Genomic DNA, 10,585 nt, shown 5'->3' on the forward strand with positions numbered 1-10,585 from the left:
CTGAAAGATGAACTACAAAAGAATAGAAAAACAAATAGCGCACTGCATCCCGTAAATTGAAGTTTGCTTTATGAAACATTTTACGCATCACTATGTGTGCTCTGGGTCACCGTGTAGAATGTAAATGTGTTTCTTACTGCTTGAACTCAGAGATGGAATCGTCAGATGTGAAAACCCTAAATTATACCATTTATTCCAGGAGCGAGAGAGAAGAGGGGCAATGAAAACAAAGGTCCTCGGCCAGAAATACAAACCCAGGCCAGAAATACGTGCCTGGGACAAAATCTTTGCCTCACTGCTCCCGGGCTGGTGGTCCAGAGGTGCTGTTCCAGGTGGGAAAAGTAGCAAGTGCTCAGACACCAGCCGCAATTATTGCTGTTCCGTGGGTGTAAAGCAACAGCTCATCTAACTCCTCTCAACTCAGTACTGAGTAACTTGCCAAAGACCACCCAACTACAAGAGGGAGAGCCTGGTGTAATTTCAGAGTAGTATTCCTGTCCCTCAGGCTGTTCTGGTGGCTGTCCCTAAGGTGGCTTTTTCCTAGTCTTGAGGGTAAGCAGCAGCAGGAGGCCTGCCTCACATTTTCCCCACTGCTGCCTTTATCCATGGGAACAAGAGCCTTCTGATTACCTTTCTGTCCTCACGAATCTCTGTTGTTCATCTTCAAGTTGTCGACTCACCGTTAAATTTTTTTTAATCAAACGTTTGTTTTTATTATTTTTTGTTTGGATTAAAAAATTTTTAAACAGCTTTATTGGGGATATAATTGATATGCCAGAAACTGCACATATTTAATGCATTCATTTGATGAGTTTGGACATGTGCACACACTCATGAAACCATCAGCACAATCGAGGTAGTAAAGATCCATCACCTCCAAAAGTTTCCTCATGCCCTGTTTTGTTTTTGTGGTAAGAAGACTTAACTTGAGACCTACTGTCTTAACAAATTTTTTATGTGCACAACATGCACAATACAGTGTTGTTAACTCTGTTGTACAGCATATCTCTAGAACTCAACTCATCTTGCATAACTGAAATTGTGTCTCCATTAAACAGAAACTTCCCACTTCCCCTCCTCCAGTCTCTGGAGACCACTCTCTCCCAGTTGGTTTATTCTACAGACGTTATGTAAGTGGAATAATGCAGTATTTGTCCCTCTGTGATTGGCTAACTTCAGTTAGCATGATGTTCTTTGGTTCATCTGTGTTGTTGCACGTGGCAGGATTTTTTTTCTTTTTGAAGGCTGAATACCGTTTGATTGTATGTATGTACTATTTTTTTTTTCTCCATTCACCCATGGATGGATGTTTTGGCTGTTTCCACATCTTGGCTCTTGTAAGTAATCCTGCAGTGACCATGGTTACCAGGAAGTTCTAAAGTGCTTTGGCTCTCAGACATTCAACTCTATAAAAAGGCTCTGATCCTGACTTAATCAGCCCAGTAGTCCATCCTACAGGATCTTTCTTCCCTTCTTGTGAGGCCTTCACCACCCTTCGTGGGGGCCTGGGCCCCTTCAGGAACCTGAGCCTGAGCCGCAGCTGCAGCCTGGGACTTGGATTGAGCCTTGACCTTGGACTTCGGCCACCAGAGCCTGAGACCTTGGGTGATGTGGACATAAGTATGTTTCCCAAGCTTGAGGTGAGCATTGTAGGCAAGTAGACTGAGCCTGTGGCTGCTGTCCTTTGGGATCTTGACCTCCTTGGGCTTTACAAGGGCCTTGATAGCCTCGGCACGTGCGCTCATGGCCTTGGCATTGTTGGCCTGCATCCTCTTCAGGCCCTTCTTGTGCTTCTTGGCAAAGTGCATGTTTCTCAGGAACTTGGGGTCCACACCCTTAAGAGATTCATATCTTTGTGATCAGGGTTTCTTGATGCCATTTCTGTGCTGTTTTTCAGGACTAGGTATGCGAGGTGTGGTTCTTGGACTTGGCTGTATTGGCACTGAAGCCCATGGCTCCAGAAGCGCTGGGGACTGAAGAGTTGCACCGTATACTTTTATAACTTGTAGGATGTTTTAAAAGGGGTATGGTGTCAGTAGGAGTGCTACTTAGGAAGACACCAGGAAGTAGAACCATTAGGCAACAGGAAATGGAGAGGCTGTAGGGTTGGGGGTGTGGGCTGAGAAAAGGATGCAGAAACAGCTAGTGAATAATAGGATGTGATGCCAGCAAGAAATAATGTACTGCAGACCTTGGCCATCATTAATGTTACTCCCTTCCTGAGGCATCATGGTTCTCCAGGGGCACAGAAGGGAAAGAATAAGAGATCTGCTTATATTCCCAAAGCATCTCTCTCCTATAGAGCTGCAAAGGGTAAGGAGCCTCAGGGAGTTACAGCCCCGGGCCACCAGCTGCCTCAGTCACGGGGCCTCCACGAGCTCCAGACCTGGCAAAGGCCAGTCTGCCAAGTGAGACTTCATCTGCTCCAGGTTCCTGCCTCCTTGTCACCAGGTTAGTAATGGAGCAAGAGGAAACAACCCAAAATTCCACCATTAGAAATTGAGCAAGAGGTTTGGAGCTGAATCCCTTAAGAACATGCTCTTGTAAAATCATTACGTGAAAAAAAGCCAAACTCAACTGAGTACCAGAATATGCTTTTGGCTCTTTGACAGATAATTAAAAACCATGGCTCTGTCTGTGCAACATGAATAAGGGTTTTGGTGAATTTTTAAACCATCTTTATGATAATATTTAAAAACTTCTTTTTTTTCCCTTCAATATCAATTCAGATGTATGTTGTTTCATGCCTGGTCATATTAAGATTTTTAACAACTACATACACAACATCCTCCCGTCCCATTTTTAAAAACAAACGCAGTCTTACAAAACCCTTGGCACTCCATACACTTACTCCATTAATGTTACCACTGTGGCAACCTTCTTTAGACCTCCTTTTGGGGAACAATCTTGAGAACCCTTGTCAAATAAGCATAGTGATCACCGTAATAAAAATATAGCTAAGTGACCATTTTTGAGTTCTCACCTTTTAAGCACAGATTTACTTTCTGGAAACAGCCAAGTTTGGTGACTCCTAGTCCATTTTTTAAAATAGGCTTTATTTCTAGAGCAGTTTTCACAGCAAAATGGAGCAAGAAGTTCAGAGAGTTCCCATATATTTTTGACTCTGCATCCCCCCACACAACCTCGACCAATACCAGCAATCTACACCAGAGAGGTACTGTTTGTTACAATCGATGGACCTATATTGATTGACATCATTATCACCCAAAATCCTAGTTTACATTAGGGTTCATTCTTGGGGTACATTCTGTTTGTTTTGCTAAATGTATAATGACATGTGTCCATCATTACAGTTTTATACAGAATAGTTTCACTGCCCTAAAAACCCTCTGTGCTCTATGTATCTATCTCTAGCCCCCAGCCCCCAGCCCCCACTGATCTTTTCACTGTTTGCCTTTCCCAGAGTGTCATACAGTTGGAATCATATAGCATGAAGCCTTATCAGATTTGCTTCTTTCACGTAATAATATGAAATTAAGGTCACTCTATGTCTTTTCACGGCTTGATAGTTCATTTCTTTTTAGCACTGAATAATATTCCATTGTCAGGATGTACCATGGTTTATCCATTCATCCACTGAGGGACATCTTGGTTGCTTCCAAGTTTTGGCAATTGTGAATAAAACTGCTATAAACATCTTGGTGAAGGTTGTTGTGTGGACATGTAAGTTTTCAACCCATTTAGGTAAAATACCAAGGAGCATGATTACTGAATTATATGGTAAGAGTATATTTAGTTTTATAAAAAACTTCCAAGCCATCTTTCAAAGTGGTCATCCTCTTTTGCACTCCCGCCAACAATGAATGAGAGTTCCTGTTGCTTCACATCCTTGTCTGCTTTTGGTGTTGTCAGTGTTCCGTATTTTGGCCATTCTAACGGGTACGTAGTGCATCTCATTGCTTTAATTTGTATTTCCCAGATGACATATGTCGAACATCTTTTCATATACTTATTTGCTATCTGTGTGTCTTTTTTGGTGAGACGCCTGTTCAGATCTTTTGCCCATTTAAAAAAATATTTTATTTATTTATTTTTAGAGAAGGGAAGGGAGGGAGAAAGAGAGGGAGAGAAACATCAACGTGTGGTTGCCTCTCATGCATCCCCAACTAGGGACCTGGCTTGCAACCCAGGCATGTGCCCTGACTGGGAATCGAACTGGTGACCCTTTAGTTCTCAGGCCAGCGCTCAGCCCACTGAGCCACACCAGCCAGGGCCTTTTACCCATTTTTTAAATTCAGGTTGTTTGTTTTCTTACTGAGTTTTAAGGGTTCTTTGTATATTTTGAATAACAATCTTTTGTCAGAAATGTCTTTTGCAAATATCTTCTCCCATTTTTTAGCTTGTCTTCTTATTCTCTTGACCCTAATTTATTTTTTAGGTATAAAAGACAGAGTGAAAAACAAAAAAGAAAAAAAATGGAGTAAGAGACAAGGTAGTGCTGGATTACCCAAATGGTGGACTAGGCCTAAGCTCAGGGCACCATTAGAAAGGAGCATCAAAAACATGAGACAGAAAGTTTTGAAAGAATCTGATGTCACAAAAGACATAATAAGAACTATGTTTGGCTATAACAGAGTAATTAGTACAACACTTGTCCTCCCACTGAATAACTACAAAACTGAACAAAATATATCATACAACTTTTTTTTTAGGTTTGAGCAGAAAGTAATGTAGGACTATGACTCTGGAGAGAAGGGAAATACACAAGGTAAGCCTCCCAATCGCCCTGGATTTCTGGTTGTGTGCCAGGAGGTGGAAAGGTGTCTTGCTGAGCTGAGGGGGCAGAGATTGGATTAGTGGGCTACTGAAGCAGCTAAAAATGGGGGTGGGGGCAGAGAAGCTGTGTGGGAGGAAGAGGACCACAGAAGCCTGCACAGGGATTCACCATGGGTCCTTGGTTGAGGTGCCAGATGAGGCTCGGTAAAGCCTAGCAGAGATGATCTGTCCTGGAGTTGAGAGCTGAACGGTGATACTAGAGGTTGTGTAGTTCTGGGAGATGTTGGGTTTCTGACGTAGCCAGAGTGGAGGAACCTCCATGAGCACTTTGGGGTTTCAGGTGATACTCTAGGAAAGATATGATTTAGGCATCGGGAATATGTCTTAAAGGATGACGTCCTAAGATTAAATAAAAATTAGAGGATCTGACGCCACCAGGGGCAGATCCAGGAAGTGAATATATGAAAGAGTGAGCCATGGGCATGGACTTGGGGAGGGGATTGTCGGGGAAGGGGGTTGCTGGGCGGAGGGGAGCAAAGGGGAAAAAATTGGAACTATTGTAACAATATAATCAATAAAATATACTTAAAAAAATAAAAATTAAAATGTACTTACTCTAATAATTAATAGAACCAAAGCTGACAGGGCCAAAACAATATGGCTGTAATTTAACTGCCTACTAGAACAAAAGTCAATGCCCTTTAAAGGAAGACAAAATTATCTAGACTTCTTAAAATGTACTATTCACAATGCCCATAATGCAATTAAAAAAAAAGATGTGGAAAAGCAGGGAGATTTGACCCAGGATCAAGAAAAACAAACAAAAAAATTATAGAACAGACTCTAAGAAAACCCAACTATTGGAACTAACAGACAAAAATGTTATAAATATTTTTAAGGACTTAAAGGAAAATAGAGTCATATTGAGTAAATGAATCGAAAATCTAAACAAAGCAATGGCAATCATAAAAAATAAACCAAGTGGGAAATCTGAGAATGGAAACTAAAATATCTGAAGTTGAAATTTAACTGTAGGAAATTAACAGTAAATCGGAGACTTCAGAAGAAAGGATGATACTATCTGAAGAAGAGAAAGAAAAAACATTTAAAAAGATGAACAAAGCCTTAGTGATATGGGACAATATCGAGCAAGCTAACAATATTTCATTAAAGAGAGAATGGGACAAAAAAAATTAAAGAAACAAAGTCCTAAGAATCACCCAAATTTGGAGAAAAACATCAAGTTATAAATCCAAGAGGCCTAGCAAACCCCAGGCAGGATAACAACAACAACAAAAAAGACACCTAGGCACGTCATATTAAATGCTGAAAATCATAAAGAGATCATCTCAAAACCCTCCAGAGGAATAAAAGACAGTAGTTCCTCCTGGTCCTCAGAAATATGTTCCAAGACCCTCCGTGGATGCCTGAAATTATAGATAGTACCAAGTCTTAAATATACTCTGTTTTCTTCTTATATGTACATACCTATAATAAAGTTTAATTTATACATTGAACAAGTGAGAGATGAACAACAATAATAATATAGAACAATTATAACAATCTACTCCAATATAAGTTATGTGAATGATATGCTCTATTAAAAGTAATGTGAGTATGGTACCCTTCTCACTCGCTCTCTCAAAATATCTGATAACCGATCTGATAACCAAGGTGGTGACTAAGTGACCAATGAGCAGGCAGCATATACACTGTGCATACGCTGGACAAAGGGATGATTCATGTCCCAGGTGGATGAAGCAAGATTTCATCACGCTACGAAGAATGGTGCACAATTTAAAACATCAGTTCTTTATTTTTGAAACCGGAAGTGCCAAATCAGAAGTGGTTAGGGGTGCTCTACTAGCAAGAGCTAGGGGAACGTCTTTTATTTATGCGGCTATAGCATAAGCGGTTGCCCAATTTAGGAAAGCCTAGTTTGCTGTTTGTGACTGTTGATCTTAAGTTTTGCTTTCCTGTCCTCCAGTTATTTATAGGCACTGACTCAGGCTTGGATTTTGGCGGCTTATGTTGGCTGCCAACATAAGAACCACCTCAGTCTACTAACTTCCTTGTTTAATGACTTTCATAATAGTATGTGGTTTATTATGTATGTATGTGTAGAATATATGACAACAATAGCGTATGAGGTGGTAAATAAAATTTTAATGTAATAAAATTCTCACATGAATTATTAATGCCATATTAATTCTAAATAGACTGGTAAGTTTAGAATGCATACTGTAATCCTTCAAACCATTAGAAATATTAAAAGAACTATAGGTAAAAAGGCCCATAAGAAGAAATAAAAATAAAGTATGTAGCATATTTGATTAAATAAAAGAAGATGAGAAAAAAGGAACATAGGGACAAAAAACAAAGAGACAACTGAAAAACAAGTAGCAATTGGGCAGACTTAAAATCAGTCAAGTACATTAAATACAAAAGGACTAACCACTCTAATTAAAAGGCCGAGACTGTCAGATGAGATAAAAAAGCGAGACCCAACTGTATTCAGTCTACAAGAGACACACTTTATATAGAACGACACAGAGAAGTTGAAAGCAATGGGACAGAAAGATACCACACAACAGTAAGACAGGAGAGCTAGTGTGACTATATGGCTATCAGACTAAGTAGATTTCAAGAGAAAAATTATTATGAGATATAAAGGGGGACTTTTCAGAATTATAGAGATTAAATATTTTAAAATATATAAAATCCTTAAGGTGTATGTATGTACCTGTATTCATTCCTAGGGTTGCTATAACAGAGTACCACAGACTAGGTGTAAAACAAACAAACAAAAAAAAAAAACAACCAAAAACGTATTCTCTCATAGTTCTGGTGGGTAGAAGTCTGAAATCGGGGAGTCAGAAGCTCCGGGCTCCCTCTGGAACCCGGAGGAGGGACTCGGGCTTGTCTCTCCCTAGCTGTGGTTTGCAGCCATCTTTGATGTGGCTGGCAGTTACCGCACTTGCATCTACGCCTCCGTCGTCACACTGTGTCCTCTCTTCTTGTGTATTTGTCTTCACACAGCGTTTTCCTAAGTCAGACTGAATTAGGGACTACCCTAAAGACCTCATCTTAATTGATTACATCTGCTAAGTATTTATGAAAAGGTTACATTCACAGATGCTGGGGGTGGTTAGGACTTAAACCTATATCTTGTGGGGGTACTAAATTCAACCCATAAAACTACCTAATAACAAAGCTTCCCAATAAATGAAAGAAATGGACAAACACAAAGTTAGTTATCATATTGGAGAAATTAACATCTGTCAGAAGTTGGTAGAACTAGACAAAACATTGAGAAGGATACAGAAAGTCCAAATCCTAATGTAATTGATATTTATACATTCAACAATTTCTACACACCCTTTTTTTTTTTTTTTCACTAGGAGTGCACTGGGAGTGGTCACTAAGATAGACCGAATGCTGAGTCATAGAATAAGTCTCAACGTATTTCAAAATACAAGTGTCTTAGATCGTAGAGCTGACTGGAATGGAATTAAATTAGACAGCAGTAACAATAAGGTATCCAGAAAAGCTCCAGCTATTGGGAAATTAAGCTATATCCTTGCAAGTACCTAATGTATCAAAGGAGAAATTACAAAGGAAATGACAAAATAAGCGAAATGACAATGAAAACACACAAATCAAAACTTGTGGACTATAAGTGAAGCGGTGCTTAAAGGGAAATTTATAGTTTTAAATACCTATATTAGAAAAGAAGTTTAATAATAATCTATATCAATTTCATAAACTTGAAAAAGAACAAATTAAACTAAAAGTAGAAGGAAGTGGTAAATAATAGAAGAAATCAATGAAAAAAAGCAGAAAAATGACAGAGAAAATTAAAACCAAAAGCTGGTTCTTTGAAAAAAATTAATACAATTAATAATCAGGTGGATTAATCAGGAAAAAATGAAAGAAAACACAAATTATTTAGATCAGGAATGAATAAGTGATATTACTACAGATTCTACTGACAGTAAAAGAGTAATGTGTTGAAAGCTGAAAAACAATAAAAACAAGCAAACAAAACAAAACAAAACAGATTCATAGATATGGCAAACAAACTGATGGTTGCCAGGTGGGTGGGGTAGTGGGATGGGTCAAAAAGGTGAAAAAGATTAAGAAATACAAATTGCCAGTTATAAAATTAGTCATAGGGATGTAATATACAGAAGGGAATACAGTCAATAACATTGTAATAACTACATCTGGTGACAGATGTACACTAGACATACCATGCTGATCGCTGCATAAGGTACATAAATGTCTAAACACTGCGCTGTACACCTGGAACAAATATAATATTGTATGTCAGCTATAATTTAAAGATACAATTTAAAAAATGATTACAGGAACAAAAGAAAGACCTCAGGTTGATGACATTTTTAGTTTTCACTGGGAAATTTATTAATAATGTCCTTTTTGGTTGTTATTTTTACAGATTTAATAGCATGGTATTATAAAAGGTTGTTGTGGGCAAAAGAGACAGCAAAAATGGTAGAGTACGAGCCTCTGAAAATTTTTCCTCCATGAAAGAAAACTAACAAAAATTGTCAGGGTTGACTTTTTTCAGAACTTTGAAATTTAGCAGTGACCTGGCAACAATTCAGGGAATGCTTATTCAAAAGCATTCTTGGTAAGAACCGCAAACTCTGGTATTTTAATTGCTCTGTTTCCATTACTCCAACCCCAGCTCCATGGTAGTCTTGAAAACCAATAATCTGCAAACAACTCTGTGATCTTAGAAAACACCGGTTAATTTATTGATTTCTAAACATTTAAGGAAATCTCTATCTGGTCATTAACTAACTGATCACTAGGCTAATGGAGCAGAAATGAGTAGTAACACATGACAAAGAATACAGACTTCATGGGATTAAGTCAGAAAAGCCACTAAACAAATAAGAACAACAAATCCTGGGGAGCGGCGAATCTGGTGTCCAGAGTGCTACATCGTATTATTTTAAATATCAAGTTTTGAACAAAAGAATTATGGTATATACAAAGAAACAACAAGGAATGACCCATAGACGAAGAAAAAAACAAAAACCCAACAGAAATTATCCTTGAGGAAATACAAGTGTTGGATTATAGACGAAAACTTTAAATCAGCTATTTTAAATACATTCAAAGAACCTTGGGAGACCATCTCTAAAGAAATAAAGGAAAGTATGAGGATGATGTCTCTAAATAGAGAATATCAGTAAGGAGATATAAATTATTTTTTTAAAAGAACCATATATAAATTTTAGAGGTGAAGTGTACAATAACTGAAATAAAAAATTCACTATAGAGGGCTCAACAGCAGATTTGAGTAGACAGAAGAAAGAATTGGTGAATTTAGTTAGAGATCAATCAAGATGATCCAGTCTGTGAAACAGAAAGGGAAAAGAATACAGAAAAATGAGCAGAGCCTCCGAGACCTGCAGGACACCAGCAAGTATATTAACATACACATAATGGGAGTTCCTGAAGGATAGAAGAGAGAGGGAGGGCAGAAGAAAATATTTAAAGGAATAACAAAGGAATAAAAATAGACAGTAATAGAAGAACAGAAAAGATGTAAAAAATATATAGCAAATGGCAAATGTAAATCCTACCTTATCATTAATTTAATGTAATTAAATGTTCCCATTAAAAAGCAGAGATCTGTAGACTTCATAAAAAACATGATTAGACTATTTGCTTTCTATAAGAGCCACACTTTAGATTCAAAGCCACAAATGGGTTGAAAGTAAAAGGGTGGAAAAAGAGATGTCATACAAGCAGTAATCAATAACAAGATAGACCACATTCAGGTAATAAAACAAGTCTTCACAGATTTTAAAAG

The 10,585-nt window shown here is 38.2% G+C and overlaps 1 pseudogene; it reads right to left on the bottom strand.

Moving 5' to 3' along the window:
* Window positions 1–1,430: 1,430 nt before the first annotated feature.
* On the bottom strand, window positions 1,431–2,076 carry LOC149998204 (large ribosomal subunit protein eL29 pseudogene; annotated as a pseudogene).
* Between the last annotated feature and the right edge of the window lie 8,509 nt (window positions 2,077–10,585).

This window comes from Furipterus horrens, unplaced genomic scaffold, assembly GCF_987537825.1.
Source record: "Furipterus horrens unplaced genomic scaffold, mFurHor1.1.pri manual_scaffold_11, whole genome shotgun sequence".
Taxonomy (NCBI): Eukaryota; Metazoa; Chordata; class Mammalia; order Chiroptera; family Furipteridae; genus Furipterus; species Furipterus horrens.